This window comes from Psammomys obesus, unplaced genomic scaffold (assembly GCF_907164565.1).
Source record: "Psammomys obesus unplaced genomic scaffold, mPsaObe1.curated_primary_1811, whole genome shotgun sequence".
In the NCBI taxonomy this organism is placed as follows: Eukaryota; Metazoa; Chordata; class Mammalia; order Rodentia; family Muridae; genus Psammomys; species Psammomys obesus.
The window spans coordinates 27,677,943-27,690,330 of record NW_026585797.1 but is presented as its reverse complement, the minus strand read 5'-3'; the positions used below and the strand labels follow the sequence as shown (position 1 = coordinate 27,690,330).

The window sequence follows — 12,388 nt, the reverse complement described above, 5'->3', positions numbered from 1 at the left end:
ACTCACTGGCTCGTTCTTTGACCACCTCCCCCTGAGGGGTGTGCAGCTTTACCAAGCTACAGAGGAAGAACATCCGGTCCTGATGAGACCTGATAGACTAGGATCAGGTGGAAGGGGAGGAGGACCTCCTCTATCAGTGAACTTTAGGGAGGGAGGTGGTATTGGGAGGGGATGAGGGAGGGAGCTACAGCTGGGATACAAATTGAATAGACTGTAATTAATAAAAAGAAATTAATTAAAACATTTTTCCTTAATAAAACAAAACAATTTATTCACTTTGTATCCCAGCTGTAGCCCCCTCCCTCACCCCTTCCAAATACACCCTCCTTTCCACTTCTCCCATGCTCCTTCCCCAGTCCACTAATAGGGAAGGTCCTCCTCACCTTCCATCTGACTGTAGCTTATCAGGTCTCAACAGGACTGGCTGCATTGTCTTTATCTGTGGCCTGGTAAGGCTGCATCCCCCAGGAGGAGGAGATCAAAGAGCCAGCCACTGAGTTCATGTCAGAGACAGCCCTTGTTCCCCTTACTAGGGAACCCACTTGGACACTGAGCTGCCATGGGCTACATCTGTGCAGGGGTTCTAGGTTATCTCCATGCATGGTCTTTAGTTGGAGTATCAGTCTCAGAAAAAGAACCCTGTGCCCAGATTTTTTTGGTTCTGTTGCTCTCCTTGTGGAACTCCTGTTCCCTCCAGGTCTTTCTATCTCCCCCTTCTTTCATAAGATTCCCTGCACCTTGCCCAAAGTTTGGCTATGAGTCTCAGCATCTGCTTTAATACCCTGCTGGGTAGTCTTTCAGAGGATCTCTGTGCTATGCTCCTCTCCTGTTCCCTGTTTTCTCTATCTTCCAAGGTCTATCCCATTTAGAGAAATATCAAATAGCAGAGAAACACTTAAAGAAATGTTCAATGTCCTTAGTCACCATGGAAATGCAAATGCAAATGACTCTGACCTTTCACTTTACACCCATCAGAATGGCTTACATAAAATCTCATGTGACAACACATGCTGGAGAGGATGTGGAGAAAGGGGAACCCTCCTCCATTGCTGGTGGGAATGTAAACTGGTACAACCACTTTGGAAAGCAATCTGGAGTTTCTCAGACAACTAGCAATAGTGCTACCTCATGATCCAGCTATACCACTGCTAGGCATAAATCCAAAATATGCTCAAGTAAACAACAAGGACATTTGCTCAATCAGTTCATAGTAGCTTCATTTGTAATAACCAGAACCTGGAAACAACCCAGATGCCTCTCAGTTGAGGAATGGATATAGAAATTGTGGTACATTACACAATGGAATACCACTCAGCAATTAAAAACAAGGAAATCATGAAATTTGCAGGCAAATGGTGGGAACTAGAAAAGATCATTCTGAGTGAGGTATCCCAGAAACAGAAAAACACATTTGGTATATACTCACTTATAAGTGGATATTAGACATATGGAGGATAACCATACTAAATCTGTACACCAATATAGGATAACCACATACTAAAATCTGTACACCTAAAGAAGCTAAGCAAGAAGGAGGATCTTGGTTAAGGTGTTCAATCCTCATTCAGAAAGAACTGTCTCTTTCAACTCACATCACTTTTCTTGTGGGCAGAGTAGACTCCTACACTTTTTTGACCCTTCCTTAAATTTTACAATTTCTGTTTCTTTGATCTAGAAATTATTACCTATCTTCTCAATAAGATCAGCTTATTAGGTTATCAGGTTACAGTGGGTGTGATGGTTTGAATGAGATGTTTTTGAATATTTAAATTCGTGGTCCTCCGTGATGGCTGATTTGGGGAGTATGAAAAGATGTGGCCTTGTTGGGGAAGTCTGCCACTGGGGTGTGGCATTTATAGTGCAGCCTCTCTGTTCCTGCTTGTGGTTCAAAATGTGAGCTCTCAGAAGAAGCTGCCACCATCTGCTTCCCATCACCTCTGTTAGCCATCTTGAACTCTAATCCTCTGGAATCATAAGCCAAAATGATCCACTTCTTTCAAAAGCTGCCTGGGTTGTGATGTCTCATCACAGCAGCAGAAAATGAGGAAGATGGGCCTTTCTCTTTCCATTTTAACCTATCTGGGTTTCCTAGCCTTGAGCTTCTGTTATCTCCAAAATATCATCATCAGTCTCTACTCTAAATGAGGTTACTTTCTGATATTTATTTATGAACTTACACATACTTTCATCTTTTTCTCTATTTCTTCCACTTAATCTGTGTGTAAAGTTCCAACTTAGTTGTATTTGTTTTCGATTTCCATGTCACTGTTTCATCTTTAAATAACTGTGGGTGTCTAGATATATATATGTGAGGGTATGTGAGTGTGAGTACCTGCAGAGGAAAGAAGATAGTGTCAGGTCCCATGGAACTGGACTTATGGACTTATGGTCCCAACTGCCACAGGTGCTGGGAAGGGAACTCCCGTCCTCTGTAACAGCAGTGCAACCTTTTCACTAGTGAGCCATCTCTAAGTCTGTTTGACTATATCGAGGTTATATCGAGATATGCTCTTATTTTAAAGCTATATTTCTGCAAACAAAGAAAAGTGTAAGTGAGTTATTCATATTTACTCATCTATACCCTTCTTTGAGTGCCATCATTGGAAATGTTCATTTCAGATCACATGAATGCATGGAAATATCAGAGTGATGGATCTGGAGAGATTGCTCTGTGGTTAAAAGCTCATCTTACTTTTCTATTTCCCACATGAGTATCTACAATACAAAAATGATATTGAAGAAAAATGAAAATATTTGACAAAATGAGCTAGTAAGAAGTTTTTTTTATATAAAACAAAAAAAAACATATTACCTTAAATGAGCATTTGTTTACTTGGTATTTGTAAACAAAATGAGCTTGGAAAATCATCAGTGGAATAGTTTCTCCTGACAAGTGGTTGTCTATATAAATAATTATCCAGATAATTTCCTTCTTCCTAAAATTACTTAATAGTTGTATCACTGTAAAAACATTCTAAGAAGAAAACGTCAAGTCTCTGCAAAAGGCAGTATGAGTAGGTATACTCTATTCAACTGAAGTATAAAGTCTCACAATAGAAGAGGCCAAAGGAAAACATAACTCGCAGTTTCTAACAGACATCCATGACCACTTGAAACCCAGCATCTAGTGACCTATAAAATTTTGTACAGACATCTGGATTTTAATTCATAAACACCTATCTAAGACACCTTGCACTAGCAATAAGCACCTGGTGTTATTCACATGGGGGAACTGAGTTCAGCCCACCAGCTCTGGGGTTGGTGTGCTTAAAACTGCCTGTGACTCCAGCTCCATAAGGAATCTGAATTTTCTTACCTCCCCAGGCACCTGCTGCCACATGCACACATCCACCCACCCACACACATAATTTAAAATAAGATAAATCAGTAAGAAATTAAAAATGAATCATATACATAACATATATGTGCTGATAGAATGATAAAGACATAAGGTAGAAATATGGGAACTTTTTTCATGGATAATATTTTTTGTTGACTGTACTAAGCTTTTGGGTTGGGTGAAGATTATTTCTCTAGCTGAGGGCATATTTCATTTTCTAAGAAATGAAAATCTCCCCGTGTTCCTTTGATATAACTAAAGATGAAAGTACTTGAAACAAAGGAAAAATGGAGTAGATATTTCTGTCAATAAAAATGACCTTCCTTCCTCTAAATCTGAGGAAAACATGGAGAGTAAGGAATATAATGCATTCAGAGCTATTGTAGTTGAAATGCCATAAATAATAAAGGACAATATTAACTATCTGCACAGAATTTTGAAAACAATTGAGATGCTGAAAACACAATTTTACTTAAGTATATATGCTAATCTGCACACTAAAATTTATGCATACTTGTTTATTTGATGATTCAAACACAACAAAGTTTAGGATTTTCTATCAATTTCAAAGTAAGCCATCAGTAATTAGATGAATATGCTTATATTATAAACAATGATTATATGAAATGATTATATGTAAAAGGAAAAAGCTGCTCCAAAGCAATAAAATCTCAGTCATATTTTACATAATAAATGACAATATAAATTGGTTGTAGAAATAAGAGCAAACTTGTTTATTATTAGACTGCTTGCATCTAATATTTTTGAGATGCCAAGAAAAATAAAAGTCATAATAGCTTCAACACATTTTAACTCATTTTGACTTGTGAGTAATGCCTTTTACATCCAAGACTCTCTGTTTTGAAAATAATTTCCATATTTTTTTCTGTTTTTAAATAGTTGGAAACCATACCCTCATATTAGTTCTTCTTTACTAAATTCTTGATGATGGAGACAGGTCTCTTCTCTAATCTCTTATGTTAGGAATTGCAGAAAATGATGTAGATTTATTCAAAAGTCCTGAAGAGCAGCATCGATTTTCCAGCATTGACTCATCCTCTGATACAAACTCTGTAATATCTGCAGATATAATTTGTTATTAAGATTGATCCACCCAACATGAATACAGAAGCAGAAAAGGAATTTCAGATGCCTACAGCTCCTGGACATGAATCTTTATAGTTTTCAGCTGTGGAGGTAGATTTGTTTTTAATGAACATCTAAATGGCTAAAGCACTACTTCAATCTCTTTTTAGTATTTTATTTTTGTAAGTAAGGTATTAGTAAATTAATGCTGAAAGATGAAAACACCAGTATTTTAAAGAAAGGAAAAGGGGATACATTAGGAACCGACACATCACCATTCTTTTCAAGGAGGTCACAGAGCCATGAACACAAAATTTGCATGAAACCTAATGAAAAAAATGTAGAGATAAAGAGAAATGTTCAATTATTCTTCTAGCTAATTATTTTGTCAGTGTCTTATAGACCATAAGTGAATACAGAAAACATGAATATTTTATTTTTCTCATATTTTTTGTGTGTATAATCATGGCCCAGACCATAACAATTTTACCACAGATAACTAGAACTTGATACAAGTGTTATTAATTCAACTACTTACCACATAGAAATTAAATTAAGTGAATACTGGTACTATGTTTGTGGTTAATTAATACATACACATGTAATTTAGTTCTCCTTAATTGTTAATCCCTGAAAAAAACTATAAGCAAAAAAATAAGAGTAAAAAAATCAGTATTTAAAAATTCTTACTATTATTTTCATCTATTGTTGATACTGTTAATATTTTTATAGTATTTGTCTATTTACTTGACAGTCAATATTATCATATCTCTAGTAACACAGAAAGAAGACAAATGTTGACATGAGTCTGACTTTAAACTAAAGAACCAACATTATCAAATATTAATGTACAATCTTTGATGTTGTATACCTTAGATGAGATTAAAAACAAGCCTCTTGATTGCATGAAGTACATTGCAGCCAAAAGAAAACAAATGTAAGAAACCTAATTTCCCTCTGTAGTGGTGAAAGTCCAATACTCTGCAATATGGTGAAGATGCACTTATGCTTTATTGTTTACGTCTTATTCTTACACTTCATTTTTAAGCTTTCTTCAATGGATTTTTATTATCCATGTTTCCAAGTTTTATTTCATACTACATGTTATGAATTACTTTGTGACCAAAAAAATTTTATAAACAGAAACCCTGTCCTCAGTACTTTACAGCATGATTTCATTTGTAGTCAGGTCCTTTATAAGGATAGCAATGGTTGATTAAGGTCATGATTGCAAAGACCTGAACTTATCTGAATGGTGGCATAAGGAACAAAGAGATACCCAAGATGAATGACCCTAACTGCCTAATTTTCACCCATCAGGCTGCATGTCCCAAGGGTTCCTTCGTCTGCCAATAGCACCCTAGGGCTTAGTACATAAGTTTTGGAAGCATATTAAGATCCAACCCAAAACATCACCAATTTTCTCCAATTTATTAACATCACCTTTTACAAAAGAAGAAAATCAACTGGCATTTTTCTAGTCACATGTTTCTTTCCCACATCTTAGATTCATGTATCACATATATGCTTGAGAGAGATTCAGGCTGTGAACCTAATTTTCTTTTGCAAAGCTTGTTGATTATACATTCAGCCCTTCAGATCCTACTCTTTTCTAAAACAATTCTTGATAATATCTCATTCTGCTCAATTTCTGCAAATTTCCCCAATTTTCCACAGTGTCAAATAGACATCTAAATTACTATAATGGGGGTTTTGCTGCCATCACTTGAATACGATCACAGAAAGGATGGATTTGTTTGGTTAATATCCCTAGCAGGTCAGCCCTTTTCTGAAGGGAAAGGAGGGGGAGTAGATTCTGGGGACTAAGAGGGAAAACTGAATGGGATATAATATATGAGAGAAAAATAAGTAAAAATTTAAAATGTCAGTGACATCCATTTCTTTCTAACTTGGCATCCTGGCTATTTTATAAGAGCTACACTGAAGTTTTTGATGATGACAAAGTTTCCAGTTTGTGGATCACACCATTAGTATTAAAAAGGTTAGAAATCCTCAAAGTCACAGCCTGCTCTTCAGATTGCAGTTTGGTCCAAGGACCCATCACAATGAATGCAGCCTGATAAATGAGTAGGTCAAAGGTAAAAGGAAACACTATTTGATGACGCTGCCATCTGATAACAGCTAATAGGAATTATGAGAGGATAATACGTTTAACCAGGGCTTAGGGCCTTCTTGACTCTGAGGGGAATCTGTAGTAAAGACACATTTACCACTTTTTTTAGAAGCTCTATAGCAGAGATTAGGACATGGACCTAGACTCATTACCCAAAAATAAACTTAAATCTATGAAACCAGAACCATTATCATAAATTTATCCACTAAAATAGACACACGCCAATTGCTTTTGATCCAGACATTGTCTCTTTAGACAATTTCTAATTGCTGTCCTCATTTATTCCTTAAACTATGACAAAGCATTTTCTCTAATGTCTTAAAACAAGCACCACTTTCTTGATTCCATAACCCTCTATCTTTTCAAAATAGAATTACCTTTTTATTTTGCTTTTAATCCTTTTTTGTCAACCCTTTATATACCCACAATTATTCCTTTGGTATCACAAGGCAATAATCTTCTAGACTTCTGTAATAAAATGGTGTCTCTCTGAACATTTTATACATTTTGTATAATTGCTTCTTATTTATGCACAGATCGTCTCTTCATGTCTCAGAAGCCTAAAGAATTACAAAGTCACTGTGATCATCATGCTATCATCAGTCTCAAGTGGCTCTGCTAGAGTCTTATGTAAGATTCAACCTTACTAGAAGTCTGTGAATGGATCAATGTGAGAATTATTGCTTAAAACCCTTACAGCAAACAAATATATTATGATTTTTATATTCCTAAAATGATTTTAAAAACTTAAAGATATGTGATATCTTTAGAGCTAAGATCCTTAGCTTTTATGCATAAATGCAATTTAGCAGCTATTTGGAAATATGATTATCGGTTAAAATTGCACAGATAAGTTAAAACTGCTAATTATCTAATTGAGGGATGCAATAAACCAGCTCTCTTACTAAATCCAGTTTTACTTTCGAGAAGTTCAAGCTAACTCGCTTAACCAGTCAAACTTTATTCTTGGGCTACAAATATTTAAGTGCAGATGAGAATTTCTACAGAGGAGAGGGAAAGAACCCAAAACTCAACTCTTCTATGCTGATAATATTTCTTAAGTTCAGAATGGCTGCAGAGTAATCAGTTGTGTTTGCTAACACAATCTAAGCAAGCCACTTCTCTATTTCATTATTAGCATATTAGCTTTTCCCCACAGCTTTGTAGAAATTGAACTAAATAAAGAAAAATGGGTGGTTAAGAGATGGCATTAGAGACAATGAGTTGTAAGTCTGCAGAAAATTACAATTGGCGATTAAATTATTATTTTTTCCAAAACCATCAGTAGGTGAGCGACTTTTTGCTGACACTTGTTAATAATGGAAGTTAAATGTAGAATCTTGTATTTTAAGAAAAAGAAACTTAAAGAGAAAAAATAATTATTAGGTTTGGGTTCAATGACACTACCTTGATTTTCTGAGAAAAGGTCTGAGCATATTTGTTTGACATGAACCAACGTTTTGTAATGGGCAATGGCTGGAGACACTACCATAAGTGTAAAGTAGGCTGTAAGAAGAGAGTGATCAAGAAGGAGCACCTTGGGTAAGATGCTCAATCCTTATTTAGAAAGGCAAAAGGGATGGACATAGGAAGAGGGACAAAACAGGGAACAGGACAGGAACTTACCACAGAAGGCCTCTGAAAGACTTTACCCTGAAAGGTATCAAAGCAGATGCTGAGGCTCATAGTCAAACTTTGGGCAGAGTACAGGGAATTTTATGAAAGAAGAGGGAGCTAGAAAGACCTGGAGGGAACAGGAGTTCCACAAGGAGAGCAACAGAACCAAAAATGCTGGGCACATGGGGTCTTTTCTGAGACTGATACTCCAAACAAGGACCATTCATGGAGATAACCTAGAACCCCTGCACAGATGTAGCCCATGGCAGCTCAGTGTCCAAGTGGGTTTCCTAGTAATGTGAACAGAGACTGTCTCTGACAAGAACTCAGTGGCTGGCCCTGAAGGGGGAACAGCTTTACCAGGCCACAGAGAAAGACAATGTAGCCAGTCCTGATGAGACCTAATAGACTAAGGTCAGATGGAAGGGGAAGAAGACAGCCCCTATCAGTGGACTGGGGGAGGGGTGTGAGAGGAAGAGATGGTGGGATTAAGAGGGGATGAGCTCTGAGGCCACAGCTAGGATATAAAGTGAATAAACTATAATTAATGAAAAATATTTTTTTCAAAAAGAAGAGAGTAAGGAAAACCAAAGAAGCTACTTTCTCCAAGATTTGTAAAATTTATGTTAATAATAGGCTTATTCTATATATAGGACCTATGATGTCTATATTGATATATACATGTGGGAATGTGTCCATTTCCATATTTAATAAATGGGCATATACAAAGAATAAAATGTATTATTGACTTTAAGAAAAGAGTTCTTTTATGTCGATATATTTTATTATTATCATTTATTACAATTTATTCAATTTGTATTCCTGCTGTGGTCCCTCCCTCGTCTCCTCCCAATCCCACCCTCCCTCCCTTTTCTTCCTCTATGGGCTTCACTGATGGGGGATGTCCTTCACTCCTTCTATTTGACCTAGTCTCATCCAGACTGGTTGCATTCTTTTCCTTTGTGGCCTGGCAAGGCTACACCTCTCAGGGGGAGGTGATCAGAGAGTTTGTTACTGAGCTCATGCCAGAGAAAGCACCTGTTCCTATTACTAGGGCCACTAGTAGACCATACTGAATCTATGGGCTACATCTGAGCTGGAGTTTTAAGTCTTCTCTATGCATTGTTCTTAGTTGGGGTAACAGTATCTGCAGGGCCCACAGGTTTCAGGGTTTTTGTTTTGTTTTGATTTATTTTGTTTTTTCTCTCTTGGTCTCCTTTTGGAGCTCCTATTCCCCGCAGGTCTTTCTATATCTCCCTTCTTTCATAATATTCCCTGCACTCTGCCCAAAGTTTGGCTATGAGTCTCAGCCTCTGCTTGATACCTCGATCAGTAGAGTCTTTCAGAGGCTTTCTGTGCTCCATTGCTGGTGGGAATGTAAACCTGTACAACCACTTTGGAAATCAATCTGGTGCTTTCTCAGACATTAGGAGTAGTGCTTCCTCACGATCCAGCTATACCACTCCTAGTCATATATCCAAAAGATGCTCAAGTATAAAACAAGAACATTTGCTCAACCATGTTCGTAATAGCTCTATTTATAATAATCAGAATCTGGAAACAACCTAGATGTCCCTCAACTGAGGAATGAATACAGAAATTGTGGTACATTTGCACAATGGAGTACTACTCAACAATTAACAACAAGGAAATCAGGAAATTTGCAGGCAAATGATGGGAACTAGAAATGATCATCCTGAGTGAGATATCCCAGAGGCAGAAAGACACACATGGTATATACTTATGCATAAGTGGATATTAGCCATATATCATAGGATAAACATACTAAATTCTATACTCCTAAAGAAGCTAATAACAAGACTGTAAGGAAGATGCTCAATCCTCATTCAGAAGAACAAACCCAGAAGCAGGGGAAGAGAGGGAACAGGATAAAAAGAGTTCTTTTTTTAATTTTTTTTAAATTTTATTTTTTTCTTATCAGTTACATTTTATTAACTCTGTATCCCAACCGTGTCCCCATCCCTCATTCCCTCCCAGTCCCTCCCTCCCTCATCTCCACCGTGCCCCTTGCCAAGTCCACTGATAGGGGGAACCTCTTCCCCATTCATCTGATCCTGTTTTATCAGGTATCTTCAGGACTGGCTGCAAAGCTCTCCTCTGTGGCCTAACAGGACTGCTCCTCCCTTGGGGGGTGGGGAGGCCAAAGAGCCAGTCATTGAGTTCCTGTTAGAAATAGTCCTTGTTCCCCTCACTATGGGAAACCAATTGGTTACTGAGTTACCACAGGCTACATCTGAGCAGAGGTTCTAGGTTACATTCATACATGGTCCTTGGTTGCATGTCAGTCTCAGAAAAGACCCTGTGTCCAGATATGTTTGGTCCTTGTGGAGCTCCTATCCTTTCCTCGTCAGACTAACTCCCCTTCTTTCTTATGATTCCCTGTACTCTGCCAAAGGTTTGGTCATCAGTCTTTGCTTTGAAAACACTGCTAGTTAGAGTTTTTCAAATGCGCTCAGTAGACTCCTGTCAATGTTTAATGTGCATCCCATCTGTCTTTCAAAACGAGGATTGAAAATGATTCTTGAAACCTTCACTGAGAGGAGCAGGAGGATACTCAGGAAAAAGCCCCTTATTTTATGTCCTTTTTCTGAGTTAAGACCAGGGCCCCCAACTCTCCTCTGTGAGTGTGTGTGTGTGTGTGTGTGTGTGTGTGTGTGTGTGTGTGTGTAAGAGAGAGAGAGGGAGAGAGAGAGAGAAAGAAAGATTTCACAAATTATATATGTCAAAAATATATATTATATATAAATTATTATATATTGATATAAATATATATTTATATAAAACCATTCTTTTGATAGTTAAGGAAGATATTTTTCCTGGCATTTTCTTTTTAGTAAGAAACCATGACTATGTCTTTTTACTTAATTTATTTTAAGTATAAATTATAGTTAACAGTGAAAAATCACCAATTACAGTATATTTAAATAAAAATTTATCTTCAAACCAATTGTTTTAACTTATATTGCACATTAAATCATAACAAAAGCCATTATACACTTATTCATTATTATAATTGTTGTAAAGTCTTGATAATTAGAGTAGCCTCATTAAGCAAATGTGTTTATAATGAACAAAAAATGTTTTTCAAGATGTAGGTAAGCAGTTTTACTTAAATAGCTTTATTGCTAAATTTATATTCTTTTCCTATAGAACATATTTTCACTTTTTTCTTCTAGTTTTTAGTCTTATTCTACCATGTCATACTAAACACTAAATTTTGGCTTCATATGTGATTGAAAGTCTATTATATTCTTAATTCACTCTCATCTATAGTGATTCACAAAGGCCCAGCTTTAAAGTCCAGGTTGCTTGGCAATGTTCTTGGTGTTCCTGGCACTTGTGTCTTGGAATACTAAACGATTTTACTCTTTTATTTTCCCCGTTTACTTCAGATCTATCTATCTATCTATATCTATCTATCTATCTATCTATCAATCATCTATCTATCATCTATCTAACTATCTCTATCACTATTTATTATTTATATATATATTTATCTAGTTATCATCTGTCATTATCTATATATCTATCACTACCTACATACTTATCATCTATCTATTATCTACCACTGTCTATATATCCATCATCTATCTATTGTCTATCTATCTAACTATCATCCATCTACTTTCAAAAAATTCTGTCATCTCAGCCAATTCTCTGTTGAGATGAATTCTTAAGACTATGACACAGAAAACTGAGATGAAAAGATGGGCAGAGTTATTAACAGACTTTTTTGTAAAAAAAAAAATATGAAAGAATTCAGGGGCTTCCACTTCCACTCATGGGAGTATAACCCCTATTTTCTCATTAAGCATAAATAGTCAAACTTAATAAAGTATGTCACAACTTTGTTTAGACTAATAAGAACAGATACTGCATTTGATCTTAGCCAAAAGTCTGAGAAGAGATATAAATGTTTAGAAATTGTGCAACACGCAGACTCAGATTCCCCGAGGGAAGGAAACACATGACACAGTTATCTATCATCTGTTTCTCTGCCTAGAGTAATCTATTTGTAATGATGCACAGAGGTCCCACCAAAGCCTGGCAGCCTTGCTGCCCTGAGAAGGTTCATCGGGATTGAAATGACAGAAATTTAAACTAGAGGAATCAGGAAGGAGGGATAAAAAGATAAAGAGACTTTGAAATATGCAAGAAGCCAGAGGATGAATACTAAGCCATAATTTCTC

The 12,388-nt window shown here is 36.5% G+C and overlaps 1 pseudogene; it reads right to left on the bottom strand.

Annotated features, from left to right (window-relative positions):
* Positions 1 to 11,953: 11,953 nt before the first annotated feature.
* On the bottom strand, positions 11,954 to 12,107 carry LOC129670856 (U2 spliceosomal RNA; annotated as a pseudogene).
* Positions 12,108 to 12,388: the final 281 nt, after the last annotated feature.